The 18,360-nt window shown below is 33.6% G+C and overlaps 1 protein-coding gene across 1 annotated transcript in view; it reads right to left on the reverse strand.

The window, feature by feature from the left end:
* The window catches only part of LOC147844732 (uncharacterized), a 731,371-nt gene that overhangs the window by 404,615 nt on the left and 308,396 nt on the right, over positions 1-18,360 (reverse strand). The gene's annotated exons all lie outside the window — the stretch shown is intronic.

An 18,360-nucleotide genomic window follows, 5' to 3' on the forward strand; every position in this document is an offset into this window, starting at 1 on the left:
ACTTATGAAATATAAACACTTAAAAACACGACAACACTTCTAGCCCCAAACACCAACCCCAACAACATTAATTTCTTTCTTTCTTTCTTTCTTTCTTTCTTTCTTTCTTTCTTTCTCTTTCTTTCTAGTTATTTTTCATAATTTTTTGAACAGTGGACATACTGTATAAGTAAAACATGATTTTATTGTGCGTACGTGTGTACATTTGACTTTAGAGCTTGAAAATGCTGATGTCCCCCCTCAGCCTATGGTTTTATACATTGCGTGAGCAAAAAATGTGTTTGTATGTGCGTGCTTGTTTGTCATTATCGTTTTTTCCTCCTCTTCTTGTGTGCTTTACATACGCTGGATCCCAGAACTAGATCAGGTCAGCCGTTTTCTCCGTAATGTAATGCACTACAAAAAACGCACTACATCTGATATGCGCAAGCAGCTCAAAAGATCTGCCGAGAAGCACAAAAGAAAAGAAATCACAGCGTTTTACTGGATCTGCATGCAGGTGTGTGTTTGCAAATGCTTTGTGCAACAGCTTTTACCAACACTGTAGCAACACAATCGATTTGTGCTGGAACAACATGAAGCAATTAAGTCACCTTAATAATTATTACAAATTTAAGGGGATTGAACAGACAACATTTAAGTTGTCCCACAAAAAAAAAAAAAAAAAAAAAAACTCAATAATTCTGTTGTTTCACCTCAATTTAAATAACTAAATAATAAATTATGAAATAACTAACTAAAGTGTTGCTTGTATTTTAATAAATTAAAAAGAAATACTATGCAAAAATGATTCATTAGAGGTTTAAAGGCACTTTTATGTTCACTGTTTATTGCAGTTTATTGTCAATCTCATGCTATTCTTTTGTTTTTAATAGTGCATGGATGTTTGGGTGTATTGATCACTGAAAAAGAGTGGGTTATTAGGGCCGATGTCTGCAAAGATGTCTTTACTAGTGTGTAAACTAGGTCACCAATGACTTCCTGCGATTGAGGACAGCACCGCTATTAGCAGATCCACCAACACTGTTTATGTGTGTGTGGGCTTGTAAGTGTAGAATATTTCAGATGAGTATATTTAATCTACTTTATCTGGATGAGAAGCTGATAAGTGATCCCACGCTTACGGATTTTTTTCTTCTTCTATGAATTAGCTTTTTATCTATTGTTTTTTCTTCTAAATTGACATACTTCGTGATTGCTTTAAGTTTAGGATGCAAAGCATGGGTTTCATAATATTGAGAAATAAAATAGGTCATGTGCTAACTAGGCCTATTTTAGAGGGGCTGTAGCCCCCTATATTTCTACTGAGCCACCCTAAAACTTTTGCAATTATTTCAAACTGTATACTAAATTATCACCTCAGTCCACTTTAAATGTTATATGAAAACGGCGGCAGAATTTGTTTAAAGTGTCACTGACTCACTGACAGAGAAAACATCAAGTGTTGTCTAGTATTAAAAGAATACTCATTTATTAGTATCATTCAGATCATGAAATACGGGAATTAACCTGTAAGTTTAAAATATACATTTATATTTATGCCATTTAATTAGAAAAGTGGGTAGTTTATTTATTTAATACATGGAAACAAAAAATGCACTTGAATATAAAAAGTGGTTTTTACTACAGTAAACGGGTGGGTTGAGCCTATTTGGCTTACTCAGAACTCAAATGGCTATGCCTGTCTATGTAATAAAGTAGAATACTACATGCAACCCATATTAAACAAACATTTTAGGTGTATTACTATTAAATTACTAGTTATGAATGTAATAGTAGGCTTTATATATCATTTTGGGATTTTCCCAAAATGAAAATCCAAAAAAATCGCCCCTGATATAGGTTATTATGAGTTTAGTCGGCAACATTATTTTTTTTTAGAAAACTGTATTATCGTCCATTTTTATGCTTCACATAGGCTTCATGTTATTATTTGCACTGTAGTAATTATTATAATTTCTATCATTCCTATTTTAAAATTGTCAAAGCATATTTTATATTATAAATAAGAAGCAGCTGGTTAATTAAAACATATATTGTTAAGCAACTTACAGTACACTGCAAAATAAATTATAATAACAATATGATGGGTTTCAAACATGTTAAATTTGTGATGGGACAACATAAAGAAATGAAGTTAACTTTTTATAAGTATTATTTAACAAATGTAAACGGATCGAACATAAAACAATTAGGTTGCACCCCCCCCCCATATATATATATATATATATATATATATATATATATATATATATATATATATATATATATATATATATATATATGTATATATATATATATATATATATATATATATATATATATATATGTATATATATATATATATATATATATATATATATATATATATATATATATATATATGTATATATATATATATATATATATATATATATATATATATATATATATATATATATATGTATATATATATATATATATATATATATATATATATATATATATATATATATATATATATATATATATATATAGGACATGTTTTAAATAAGAAACCATTTAATCATTCAAACATATGTATATGCATCCTCTATTTATACCAATATTTAAGAGAGACTTGTAAATTGATAATAAACAAATGATTAAATCCTACAACATAATGCAATCATAAAAATTCAAGTAAACATCTTAGGTTAACATATGTTAGATATAAGCTTGATATGCATTTTATTTAAACAAATCCACTTGTTATTTTGTCACTTACACACAGAGAAAGTAATAAAATGCTATTTCTTTTACAGTGCACTTTTCATTTCATTTAATTTAATTTCACTTTTGCTTTATTCATATTCATCTTCCACACTCAATCTGATACTGCCGTCTGGATTGAAAACCACAAGTTGAGCTTTATCAGTGGCTTTACTCCATTTTAAATAAAAAACATGCAGGTACAAGCCTTTTCATTCATATATTTTTTTTAAATATTCCAAATGTAAATGTTTATTTTAGCACACTAATTACAACCTAACTTTAATTTAACTTTTTTTTTTAACTTAAAGTTTTTAAATTAAATTAAATTAAATTAAATTAAATTAAATTAAATTAAATTAAATTAAATTAAATTAAATTAAATTAAATTAAATTAAATTAAATTAAATTAAATATGGATCTTATAAAATGGCAAAATTTAATATTCAGGTTTTGGTGCTTGAAACATGCAAATCAAAACATTTAAATAAGCAATGCGTCATTTGCATATATCGTCAATTTTGATATCTTGTAACACTAACATGCTTTTAATTCTTAATATAGTCAATTAACTGATGAAGTGTGGTGATATATAGTATTGTTTTTTTTTTGTTTTTTTTAACCCAATTCACCATCAGTATCTTGATATACACATTAACCAAGAGCCATTAAGACCCATGAAAATAATCAAAGTGCAGTTTTAAAGTTTTTTAAAGTTCCAGAAACTCGAACTCTAAAAACAACAACAGTTTTTCCAGGTAAAAACCTGCAGAAACTGAAAAATCGAACACCTTGATTCTCGCCCTCTCATTCTTTTCTAATTCCAGTCTGACTGAGAAAGATTCAACGAATTTTCAGTATTCACTTTTCTGCTAATTTGACCTCTCAGTCTCCCCGAAATGAGCAATAACTTCATCTAAATATTCTCACATCTCAAAGAGCGATAGAGAGAAAAAAATCAAAGACACTCTCTAAGAATTATGGTCATGTCGATACGAAGAAATGCAGGTCGGGGAGAGTCAGAGTTTCCAGCAGGGACTGTTAGCGTCATTCGTTTGATGCTGACATTTTGATTTAAGGAGAGGTCAAATTAGGCTTCAAAATTATAGTAGATTGTCAAGATCACACACACACATGCGGAAAGTACGGCGCTCGCAGTACAAAGCATCAGGCCTCAGGAAGTCCTTCACCACATCACATATCTGACACCAGGAAATGATACACAAAAATGGGCTTAAGAAAACACATGGAACAGTAAATAACAAAACCAATGAGTGATCAACGCACAGCTAAAATCATATGACTGACATTCATCTGTGGATGGTTTAAAGGCTTATGAAATTAAAGTTGGGTTTTTGTGGCTTTTTTAGGGGATGTTGTGTTAGCTTGGAACTATCGATGTGCTGGTGTACCACTGAAGTTAACATTATATTTGACTAAATTATGTTTGCTTGTCTTTTTTAGATTTGTATTTAAGATTCAGTGTTGTGATGAGGATTTTCCTTTTTTTTTTATCCACTTCTCATCTTAACTCTGAGATATCTTTTAAACTGCTGAAATATCAGACCCATAGACAATCCAGAGCAGTCAGTCCTTTATACAAGCCAATTCGATTTTATAATATTGCAAAAAAAGACACATTTCTTGTGGAAAATAGTAATAATATAAAAAATAAAAAAAACAATGAATGTACAAATTAAACAATTTGGATGCTCCACGAAAACCCTCATTACTAATTATGTAAAATATGCTATATATACATACATGTATATATTAGAATGCCTATATATATTAGAATGCCTTTTATTGTCACTGTACACATACACAATGTACATTATACAAATGTCAAAAGTGATTAAGTGCATGTCACTACTCACTGCAAACATGTATTGTAAATATATCCTTTCAATACAAATCACACTAAACAACTTACAGTAGATAATAACTGTAGACGATATTATACATTAGACGATATATATACACTCACCGGCCACTTTATTAGGCACACCTTACTAGTACTGGGTGGATCCCCTTTTGCCTCCAGAACAGCCTTAATAATTCTTGGCATAGATTCAACAAGGTGCTGGAAAAATTCCTCAGAGATTTTGGTCCATATTGACAATAGCGTCACACAAATGCTGAGGATAAGTCGGCTGCACATCCATGATGCAAATCTCCCGTTCCACCACATCCCAAACGTGCTCTCTTGGATTGCGGTCTGGTGACTGTAGAGGCCATTTGAGTACAGTAAACTCATTGTTATGTTCTAGAAACCAGTCTGAGATCATCCACACTTTGTGACCTCATCCTGCTGGAAATGGCCATCAGAAGATGGGTACAGTGTGGTCATAAAGGGATGAACATGGTCAGCAACAAAACTCAGTGCGGTGCTATTGGAACACAGTGTGGTGTTGACACAATGCTCAATTGGTACTAATGGGCCTAAAAGAGTGCCTAGTAATATCCCCCACACCATTACACCAGCATCACCAGCCTGAACCTTTGCTACAAGACAGGATGGATCCATGCTTTCATGCAGTTGATGCCAAATCTCTCTATCATCCGCATGTCACAGCAGAAATTGAGACTCATCAGACCAGGCAACATTTTTCCAATCTTCTATTGTTCAATTTTGTCTGCGCCTGTGTGAATTATAGCCTCAGTTTCCTGTTCTTAGCTGACAGAAGTGGTCATCTGCTGCTGTAGCCCATCCACATCAGGGTGGGGGGTGTTGTGCGTTCAAAGAACCTCTTCTGCATACCTCAGTTGTAATGAGTAGTTATTTGAGTTACTGGTGATCTCTATCAGCTCGAACCAGTCTGGCCATTCTCCTCTGACCTCTGGCATCAACAAGGCATTTGTGCCCACAGAACTGCCATCCACTGGATATTTTCTTTTTTCTAACCATTCTCTGTAAACCCTAGAGATGGTTGTGTGTAAAAAATCCAAGTAGATCAGCAGTTTCTGAAATATTCAGACCAGGCCATCTGGTGCCAAAAACCATGCCATGCTCAAAGTCATTTAAATCACCTTTCTTTTCCATTCTGATGCTGAACTGCAGCAGATTGTCTTGACCATGTCTACATGTCTAAATGTAATGAGTTTCTGCCGTGTGATTGGCAGATTAGAAATTTATGTTAATGAGCAGTTGGACAGGTGTACCCAATAAAGTGGCTGGTGAGTGTACACACACAGACACACACATACTTAAATCTTAATTTATGTTTAGCTTTTTACTTTTTAAATAGTTTAAAAAGCATGTTATATGTCAATATCTGTCAAGCAAATTTGATTAAAAAACAGGTAAATCTTTTTTTTTTCTTCCTAAAAATGTCTTCTAAATTAAACAAATTCATGACTGATTTACAGACCTATGTATGTTGTAGGTTCAGTTCTAATATGTACTGCACGATTGTTTTCAGTTGTGAACAGCTCAACCCCAAGGAATTTTGTTTGTTGTAAGGGTGTATTTATTCTTTTGCACAATGCTGTGAATAAATTAGAAATGCAAAGAGCATATGCAGCAAAAATGTGAAACATACATTTGTCATAATGTCTTGTATTTAGATACCTCACTAAATACAGTGATGTCTAACTTTACTGTAGTTTTCAAATGGCTGTGCAAATAGTATAAAGTGCTGTCTTGAGCATTTTCAGGAAGTGTGACTTTTTTGCATTGGAAAAATGTACAGAGTTAACTGTCATAATGAAAACATGACAAAGCCACTTGACTATGTTATTCATAAACAATGGTGTCAGGACTTTTCATTTTGGTGACACTGGCACTTTCATTGACAACAATACTTGCTTTTGAGGAATGGGCTATCCATTTTGAGCAAGTGACACGCTTTTGCAGGTTATCCACTAGGTTTTAAAGTTTGTACTAATTGTTTTGAGAAATGCATTAACTGTTTTGCAAATGTAAAGAGTGTTGTTAGAAATGCACCAAAGCCACTAAGAAAAACTGTAAAAGCTAACTGAAATTAAATGTTTCAATTAAATAGTATAAACTAATCAGATTTTTTTTTTTAAAGTATTGTACATACCGTCACCCGACAATGCAGAGAATTTAGTGAGAATTTAGTGAGCTAATTAAGTCAAAGGCAGATTCTGCTTGACTAGTGTATTCAGTATTGAACTCCAATGTGTGATAAATGTGATTATGTTTTTATTGCAATAAGTTAACATTTTAAAATGTATACTGCATTAGTTATTATGATTTAAAGTATTTTTTTTTCTATTTAATATATTAGGAAATGACCTGTCAACTTTAATGTAATATAGTTTGCTATATTTATCTTCGGCCTATGGCTGTCAATGATTTTGGTTTTTAGGCCTTCATCCCAAATTTTTTTGGGCACCCCTGCTCTAAACTAACAAACAAAGGATGTGCAAATCCACATTTATTAATGACATTTAGATTAATTTGTTTATTAACTAATTATTTATTATTAGTAACTTCATAATCATTTAAAAGCAACATAAATTATTAAACAATTTGTTATGGATGGATGGATGGATGATAGATAGACAGACAGACAGACAGACAGACAGACAGAGAGACAGACAGACAGACAGACAGACAGACAGACAGAGAGACAGACAGACAGACGGACGGACGGACGGACGGACGGACGGACGGACGGACGGACGGACGGACGGACGGACGGACGGATGGACGGACAGACGGACAGACAGACAGACAGACAGAGAGACAGAGAGACGGACGGACGGACGGACGGACGGACGGACGGACGGACGGACGGACGGACGGACGGACGGACGGACGGACGGACGGACGGACGGACGGACGGACAGACAGACAGACAGACAGACAGACAGACAGACAGACAGACAGACAGACAGACAGACAGACAGACAGATAGATAGATAGATAGATAGATAGATAGATAGATAGATAGATAGATAGATAGATAGATACAAACCAATCAGCACCCAGACTACTATACTATCCACTTCAAATGTTTTATAAAGTTTAAAATAATAACACCAGAAAAAAGAACACGCACAAAAAAAAAAAAATACTCCAAGCAGGTGTTGGCTTAAAAAGTCGAGTGTGGGTGTTTTTGCAACTGCTACAAGAGGGCAGACTGATAAAAGCACACGCACTCACACACGTACATACAGTCGGTTGTACCCGTGGTGAGTTCCACCGCATTGAGTCTGAGGGCTTCAGATGCCGAGCTCAAGAGAGCAGTGTGTGGTTTACTCTGTCCAGCACATAAAGACAGTCTGGGCCTCCCACAAAAAAAAAAAAAAAAAAACAGGTCCTCAAACGCCTGCGGTTTAGCCCTGTCTGCCTGATCCAGGAGCTGTGGTCATCCTTAAACATCCTGTTACTCTGTTTCCACAGCCAATCTCACCTGCACTGCACCTGTCACATATAACTGCTGTCACAAGCACCAAAACATGCTGCTTCTCTACCCGAGGCTTTTATGTAACCGTTACCAAACCCTGTCTGTGATACACACACATCTATCTTCAGACGACGAGGGGAAATTCAGAGCGAAAGGGACAAGAAGAGGTGAGAACGATTGAGAAGAGGTAGAGGAAGCAACTGAAAGAGAAAGCAGAGTTGGAAAGTAAACGTCTGAAACTCCTGTTTCCAACCCACTGCGGAAAAACAGAGGGACACAAACTAACAGAGAGAATCTAACCCCAATCTGACCCCGCATTTGATAAAGAGCTGCAGAAAACTGTAATAGCGCATGAAGAGTGTTTATATGACACTTTGTACTCTTAAAAATAGAGATTCAATGGCATTGACAGCTCATGAAGAACCTTTACCATCCATGAAATCTTTCATTCCACAAAAGGTTCTTTAGAGAGGAAAAAGGTTCTTTATAAAAATATTCCTCACACTATAAAAAATGCTTCTTGGGGTAACAAAAATAACAAAAGTTTTTAAGAATCAAATAATCATTAGGATGTGACATTACTGTATACTATTTTCCAAACGCACTACTATGAAGCAGGAAAAGTGGTTCTTCACCTTAAAGTGGTTCTTGTGTGCTGCTAAGGATGTTTTCATCCACACTCGGGTGATTTTGAGTCTTTATTTGACAACAACTTTCTCTGTGTTTCAGCAAATGAAATTATTTTTGGCTACAAATCGTATTATGACACATATTTTGGTAAAAGGCTGTGGAATCTTTCAAAAACTCAACAATAAACTTTTGTTACAAATTTACAGATTACTAATTATACCTCTTACCACCCCTGAAAACCATCAACAATCAAGAATGCATGATGTTTTATATAGTTATATAAGATGTGGTTATACTGGAAGTCATATGGGCAAAAACAGTACCAACAAAATGAAAAATAAAGTCAATTTGAACAGTATAAGGGTTAAGTAACACTAAACACATTATTATGCTAGATGTAAAAAAAACTTAATTTCAGTAATTTACTCACTAATATGAAAATGTTCATATGATTTATATACAATACAGTTTGTAAAGCAATATTTTCAGTCTTTTATCAGATACATGGTAGATGTATAATAAAAGAGACTTTTATTGTTTACCAAATAAATGGATCCAATGGATTTGCATTGTAAACACTAAATAAAAGTAAAAAAAAAAAAAAAAGATGTTTTTTTGTTTTTTTTATTTAACATACAGTATTAAGTTTTTAAGTTACGATACATCCAAAATCATTCTGCATAAATCTGCAGATTTTTTACAACATTCTTTGCAGAAATGTCTGTCTGGCCCTACCAATGATATAAAAAGACACAGTTTGGATTACTATATATATATATATATATATATATATATATATATATATATATATATATATATATATATATATATATATATATTTTTTAAAAATCAGCAGAAAGCAATGCTGAACATGTTATTATCACTTACAAAGTACAGTGCGCTCCATGAACACATTATTATCGATCATAATTTCTGTCTTACAAACATTGATGCGTTGTACAAACAGATTGTTTACATTTATTACACGTATGTCTGAAATGCTCACTTCTGATTGGTCAGTCACAACACTTATCTCCAGTTAACAATTTCTAAATAATACAGGCTTGTCAGCAAAATTTAAATCACCTTGACTGTAAATACATTTATTACCATATAGGCTCCTTACATTAAGATAAATTTTAATATATGCTGTGTTTTTTACTGTTTTGGATTGTATGCAAGTACAGCAAGTATGCTTTATTTAGCTTTGTTTCTGTCAGATTTCTGTTTTTGATTGTTTGGGTGTATATCGTGACTGAATAAAGCCCAAGTAGGCGCACCGTTAAACTCTATTAGCTGTTTTCCTTTCTTTCAGCCTTTCATTGATTTCAGAACAATGTTTTGTGTCTAATTTGTATGTATTGTGACAAGTAGCTGTGTAATAAGTGGGTTAAAGTACATCCAGGATAGTTGTTTTCACAGATTAAATCCTTTGAGTCTTACGATACAACAGTTTTCCCGTTTGCAGTGGGATGCCCATAAGCCTGTCAGACTTTCTAGCCCATGGAAAAGCAAAGCAGTTCATAGAACCAGCAAAACCAGTTCATGTTGGAGGAAAAGTGACATATGAAAACCCCTTTTTGGTGCTTTCTAGCACCTCTATTTTTGTGTGCTTTAAATAAAAAGGAAGTAAAAAAAATAAAGTTTTACAGTATGTGTTTCAGTATTTATGTTTAGTTACACAAATAGCAATTTAGGGGCCTGAAAATAGAAACTTTGCAAGTTTTACATAACAATACTATTATTTTCTCTTCATAAACAACAACAACAACTAGTAATATTGTTATTTTGTCTAAACAGTGAAATCATTAGAATATTCATAAATGCAGACATCTAGAGCAATCTGATCACAAGGTCTAGAGTGCATGGTTAGCTTAGACTAGTGTTTCTCAACCACGTTCCTGGAGGACCACCAGCTCTGCACATTTTCCATGTCTCCTTGACCAAACACACATGATTCAGATCATCAGCTCAACAGCAGAGACTGAAAGACCTGTAATGGGTGTCTCATACAAAGGAGACATCTAAAACCTGCAGTCTTGGTGGTCCTCTAGGAACGTGGTTGAGAAACACTGACATGTCTGGATACACTTTGCTATTTTAAGGATGGGAAAAATGGCCGGTTCCCCTAGCTCTTGATCTAAAACGGTTATCCTTATTCTTGTAATGAGTTGTGGATTTTTTTTGGGCAAAATGTGCATTCAACCAATTAGAGTCTTTCATTCCCTTAAAGAGTACGTTGTATGACTTTTAAAGTCACACAATTACTTTGGCGCATTCATAATTTACATGAAAGATTGTGCAATCAGTAAAACTAAACACTTCAATGTTATATATATATATATATATATATATATATATATATATATATATGACCTATATGACCTATATATATATATATATAAGTATTTAGTCATTGTCACTCATTTCTAAGCCAATGCAAAGAAAAAAAAAAAGAGATTCACTCAAATTTGCCACAAAAGTCTAATCTGCATAAATATGTACTGTATATATGACACCATCATATTAAATCATATTTAGTCGGCAGCAGTAGTTCCATGAGTGCATCCATCTGACTTCAAGCACAGTGCACCTAAAGCAGTGGTTCTCAACTATATTCCTACAATTACAAGTGTTGGACCACCAACACTGCATGTTTTGGATATCTCTCTTGTCTGTCACACCCATTTCAGTTTTTTCAGTGCATAGATATTTACATTAGATGTCGCAGAAGCTATTTTTGTCTATTGGAAAGAAAGTGCCAATAGATCTGCCATGTTAGTACAGGGTAATGCTCCTTTGAAATAAATGTGGGACCAAGATGCAGTGGAGGACTTGCCATCCAGAGCCATAGATATATAAACATTTATACCTATTGGGAGTTTTCCTGGAGGTCAGTAAGCAAATTTATTTTTAAATGACGAAAATTATAATTTTACATCACTTTTCTATATTGATGGATATGTTATCGCATGGGTATTGCAGACAAAGAGCATGTGCTTGTGTGCATGGAAATTTATTATCCTCCCTGCCTGTCAAATTTGATCTAATCCATGTCCTGAAACACCTCCTCTCCTGCTTTCACTTCTCATTCTAACAGAGTGAGCGATTTGTTTGTGAATGAATCTCCGTTATGAATGAATGATATCCCTGCATTTTAATGTGCGTAATATTCACCTTTCTGATCTAAACAGTAAATAACATTTGTAATATTCAATAAAAAATGGTGGAAAGTATGCACATGGAGGCGCAAGCACTGTTATGTTATCAGGCACCCTTATAAGTTATTTAAAAAACTAGCCGTTACTAAACTTAGCAGACAATAATACAAGTTTCTGGCATCAGCGTTTTATAATAATTCATTTACATAGTTTTCTGATTTTATTCAACAAAACTAGTATAAGCTTATTTAGTGTGAGTTGGTGCTACTTTGCCTTATGGTCAGTGCAGTAATATTATCATTAATAGTGTTACTTATTTATCAGAAAAGCTTGTCACATACAAAAAGAGAACAAAACGAAATCTTCCCTATGAAATGGTACGCCTATATGCTTTGTTTACTTTGTTTGTTCATTACTACACCCGTATGTAGCGCAAAAGTCTGGCATCTTCACATTGGCTTTAGCCTTGACTAGTGCGGTTGAATGACTTTTATCCTGAGAGCACTGTACAAATGTGGCGGCGGTATTGAAGCATGCTCAGCGTTTGTATGCGATATATAGTTTATTTATGTATGCTTTCAGACTCTGCTAATGAGCTGTTGATCAGAATCAGGTGTGCTTTGTAAAGGAGACATGGAAAATGTGCAGAGCTAGTGGTTCTCCAGAAACATGGTTGAGAAACACTGACCTAAAGCTATTGTGCCTCCACAGTGAAAAATGCTAAAAATAAAAATTCCTACAGCACTACACATTTCAGTAACTGAATTTTTTACAAAAAGAAAAAACCTAACGCAACCTAATAATCTGTGCAAGCCACTGTCCTGTCTGGAAGCTTTAAGTAGACCAAGTTAGGCCCTGATGCTTCAGATTGGTTTAATTAGGGTAGGAGTTAAAATATCTGGCTGTGGCCTTCCATAAGCAAGATTGAACACCTATGACATACTGCATACAATTTCAGTATGAACTGTATTTCATAAACAATAAACATCAGTATGAAATTGCATACAGTAATAACAATTCAGTCTTCCATTAGTGGGCCAGAAAGCATGAATTTTTATTCACACTTCCATTTATATGTATTTCCTTTATGGTTTTAAAGATCATTTAAGTATTTTTTTCAATAAATAACTTTTTTTAAAAGCATTTAAAAGCTAATGTATTTTATTATCGCAAGGGCTAGGTCTACGCTAATTACAATTAGCTTTGTAATAAAAAAAAGAACAGAGTCTATTGTAAGTCTGGATTTGCCTATTTAAACGTGTGCATGTCTCTGAAATGAATAATGTAGGAAAGGTGACAATATAGGAGTGTGTGTAGGACAGTGTGTGTTGAAGGCGGAGAAAGAAACGTGTTAAAGAAGCAAGATCTTATGATCTTTAGTAATTATACGAAGCAATGAGTTTAATTCATTAACGCCAAATCATCCGCTCTCATTTATTCCGTCCGCTTTTGTTTCACAGTCCTCAGAGATGTCGGCCATACCTCGCTTCGCTCCTTTTCTTGCTTGTTTTTAACGTGAAACTGAAATGAGTATGATCGTTATCTGTTCCGTAATTGGGAGCTAATTATGAGCCAGAATCCTCACGTGGCTCAAGCAAGACTGCAAGTCGAGAAAAGAGACTTGTGTGGATAAGAATAATGTATGCTAAATAATAGAAGCTAACATTAACATGTGGATGCCTACCATACTGCAATATACTGTCTGTACTTATAGTTTGTATGATGATAATATATAATATAATGTTTTCCGCTGATTATTAATATTATTATTACTACTACTACTTTTAGAAATACATTCTTATGTGAAATAGTAACATTTTTATTATTATTTCATTGAGTAAAACCAATTTATATTAAAATGACAGCTATAAAAAAAAAGAGACCATTTTAAAATGCTCAATTCTTCAGGCTTTATGGTTTATGGTTATATTTATTGCTTTCAACTGATGACATTTTGTTCTAAATTATAAAAGTATAATTTAGAACTTGTGTGCACAAAATGCTGTAAGAAAAAAATGAAGCTGCTGTGATTTCAATCATATTTATATTCATATTTCCAGAGGTACAACTTATTGACAAAAGAGTTTTGATATTTTACTACATCCAGTCATCCAAAGAAACTAAGCATTTTTAAGTGGTCTCTTAACTTTTTTTAATAGAAGTAAAGTATATAATGTAGATAGATAGACCTAAAAGGCTTGCAACAGACCATGACACAATTGCATTTTATAAATAACATTATTGATTTGCATATTATATATGATTTTAGTTAACAGCCATTTGAGTATTGATCTCTTCTAGTTATGATGTGAATTTAAAGAATATAATAATCTTAAAATAGTACAGGGATTCCTAAATTTTTCAGCCCACGACTCCCAAAACATCAATGCCAGTGACTTGCGACCCCCCAATATCCTCTGAGGTGGTTATTATTATACAAACATTGCATGCAACAGGACACACACCAATAGGCACAAGTCTATGCGTTATGTAATTTTGGAGAACGTCACTCTGAAACCTTCCTCCATATTCAGCTATGGCCTTTATTTTTATTGTACAGTATGTGAATGTTGTAAAGGTATCAGAAAGTTTAACCTGGTGCCATAAAATCAATTTGCTGTAATAATATAACATAATTTACGTTTAATATAACGTAATCCCCCAATGCAAAAAAGGTAAGTCTTAAGAAGTTTCTCAAAACATTCCAGAGAAGTGACACTTTTGGAGCTGTGCATTTCATTTTTTTTAAATAAAAATGCTTGATTTGATCTCTACAGATCAAATCAAATCAATCACAGAGTTTTGTAACACTATCAAAAGTAAATATGATTCATTTAAAAGTAAACTATTTTCTTAACAGCACCGCCCTATCCGGCTGTGCTTTGTTTTTAGCTTAAAACCCCTTTTTAACTGCTGCAATATTTCTTCCTGAGATTAATATCCGGCGTCACATTAATGTTTAACAAGAAGGTCAACAGACTAGCAACTATGATCATTCTCAAAGAAAAGCGCTGGATCATTGTCAAACTCCATCTACGTCATCCGAGGCCTTCTGGCTTTGAGGAGATATGACTCCCTGTCCGTATTTTCAGTCTCTTCGTTTCTATGAATAATCATTTTAATCTAAATGGATCCATCTCTGAAAGGACACGCTGCTTTGCGATGATTAATCACCGCGTGGTCTCAAATAAATGAATTTACATATCTAGGAACAAAGACGTTATTTATTCGAGTTTGGCGCACCTGGGCGGGCCGCGGCTGTCCACATCGCAGGAAAGCGCAATAAAGCCAGCAGAGTTATGATTATCATCTCAGTCATAATGCCTGCGTCAGTAAGATGAATGCAGGCGAGGAGCGCAGGGACGCCGAATCCTGCTTTTAATAAATCCCACATCAGCGCGCGCCAAAGCTCGTCACCGCCGCCAAGACAACCGCATTTATTTTAGGACAGTTTGATAAATTAATTTGTTTTGATCGGATAAGAATACATTCGCCGCCGAACTGATCTTGACTGAGAAATGAAATGCTGTCTCCGACTTACTTTGGAGTGGTGAGGTGGTTTTGAGACAGGTGTATAGGAAATATTCAAGTTTTGTTGTTGTTGTGTCAATGATGAAGCAGAATCAGTATAATTAATGCAAATTATGCTGCAATTTGTAACTTTTTGATATAGTGTCTAATTTGTATTAACCCCAATGATGGTTAGGGACATGCCTCCTATTTAATAATACAATTTTTTTTAATAACGCTGGAATGTCCCAACACAATATCATAGTATTTCGTAACTTTTAGATTGAGTGGCTAAGCGTTAATAATTTGTACAATTCCATTCATATATTTTAGTTGGATCTTCTCATTCCCGAATGCTGGTTGGGTTTAAGGGTGGGGTTTGAGGACACACCTCCTTTTAAATATTATAGTTTTTGTGCAAAGGAAATCAACCGAATTCCTATAAATTAGCCGCTTTTCTGACAAGGTGCAAAACAGTTATGTTTCCTCTAAAAATCCTCATTAGTTTAGAGACATAAGTTTAGGATATGCCAATGTAATCTCACGCCAATTTGTAACTTTTTGATTGATATTGAATTAACTCAAGTTAGTCCCTTTTCTGACAAAGCTTAAAAGTTATGTTTTAAATTAACATTCTCATAAGTATAGGATATGCCAACATAATCTCACTCCAGTTCGTAACTTTTTGATTGATATTGCATTAATTTAAGTTGGCCCCTTTTCTGATAATGCGCAAAATAGATATGCTTCCAAATTAGCCCCTTTTCTGACAACGCGCAAAATAGTTATTTTTCACCTTACGATTCCCTCAAGTTTAGGATATTCCAACATAATTTCATGCCAATTCATAGCTTTTTAATTGTTATTGAATTCATTAAAGTTAGCCCTTTTTCTGACAATGCGTAAAACAGATTTTCTTCTAAATTAGCCCCTTTTCTAACAATGCGCAAAATAGTTATGTTTTAAAATAACATTTTCATAAGTTTAGGATATGCCAACATAATCTCACATCAATTCATAACTAATAATTTTTTTTTTTTTAATGAATGAATGAAATTGTATTAATTCTTATAAACTACTAGACCCTTTTCTAAAATGTGTAATGGGTTTAGGAGTGGGGTTTGAGGACATGCCTCCTTTTAAATATACATTTTTAAACAATTTAAATCGTATGAATTCTGATAAATTAGCCCATTGTCTAACAACGTGTTGAATAGTTATGTTGCCTCTTAAGATACTCGTTAGTTCAGGATGGTCTTATACTATATCATGCAGTTTCGAACTTTTTCATTTTAAGAGTTCACACTTATGCTTGGGCTTGATAAGGTAAATGTATATGTTTGGCATGCGATCCCAGGAGAGAGTCCTCAGCTTGGAGGATCCTCGAGCCCGGGGCTCCTTCCTGTTTAGTCAGGAGAGAAGGGAGTCTGAGGTCAGGTGATGATATGGTATATTTAAATACTGTATGTCCACTGAAAAAAAGAGCTTATTTAAAGAAAACTTTAGTAACCAATTTCCAAAATTCAACTACTGGGTTAATTTAAGTGAATTATTTGTGTTCTCTGACTAGGATAATTTTTTTATTATATTTCCAGTTATGTACAAAAATACAACAACACTGAAACAAAATATTAATTAGATTTCTAAAATGTTTTTAGGTTAAGTGGTTGTAAACTTATATTAATTAAAGTTGTATTAACTTATTTTAACTTTAACTAATAAACTTTTTTTTCATTTATCAAAAATGTATAAGGGCTGAATTTAAACAAACAAATAAAATTTAGTAATCTTCAACTTAATTTGTTTGTTTAAATGTACACTTTTTTCAGTGAACAAAAAACATAACAAAACAACTGACACTCATTTATTTAAAACTAGTTCACTTATTTCCCATTGACACACACAAAACTAAAGTTGTTCATCCTCGTTTATGTAACCTCAGTCTGTGAGTTGTTTGAGAGTATGAATTTGAGTTGACGGCTTTATATTTGTTCTTTACTCTTCAGGAGAAAGAGAGGAAAGCTACTGAGTAGATGATAAGAGAAAACTCAAGAGAGAGAGAGAGAGAGAAAGAGAGACACATATCTGATATCAAGCCACAGGTCAAGCAGAAACGCAGAAACTCACACACACACTCGAGAAGACAAACTGGAGGAATGTGAGCTGGTGGAACAGCCTGCCTGATGGGTATCAAATGGAGCATCTTAGATAAACGCTTCTGCCAGACTTCACTTACACACAAACACACAAACACACACACCAAAACATCCCCATCGAAGCAGGCCTAAATCTTTAACAGACGCAAACAGGTACGTGTAAAGACGCACATGGTCTGTCTCTCGCGAGGCCTTTTGACGTATTCGAAACCTAAATTGACGTAAGATGTTGAAGTCCCCGACTGGACAAGTAGATTTGTTAGTTATCGAAAATCGTAAAAAAATATATATAATAAGTGAAATAGCAATACAAAACTCTACACATCAAAGTGCAGTTGATAATGTTTTTCTACCAAAAAGGCCAGATTACTATTATTTTTTAGTAATACTTACAGTTGAAGTCAGAATTATTAGCCCCCTTAAATTTTTTTTCTTCTTTTTTAAATATTTTCCAAATGACGTTTAACAGAGCAAGGAAATTTTCACAGTATGTCTGATAATATTTTTTCTTCTCGAAAAAGTCTTATTTGTTTTATTTCAGCTAGAATAAAAGCAGTTTTATTATTATTATTTTAATTTTTTAGCACCATTTTAGGGACAAAATTATTAGCACTTTTAAGCAAATTTTTTTTTTCGATAGTCTACAGAACAAACCACTGTTATACAATAACTTTCCTAATTAGAATTACATTACATTATCTTAAGGAGGACGCTGGTCAAACGCAAAATCAAACCGCAAAACACAAAACAGAACAAGCAGCTAAGAGAAAGTTGTTGTCATGTAGACATTAAAAA

This window comes from Danio rerio, chromosome 4, assembly GCF_052040795.2.
Source record: "Danio rerio strain M-AB ecotype USA chromosome 4, GRCz13ab, whole genome shotgun sequence".
Taxonomy (NCBI): Eukaryota; Metazoa; Chordata; class Actinopteri; order Cypriniformes; family Danionidae; genus Danio; species Danio rerio.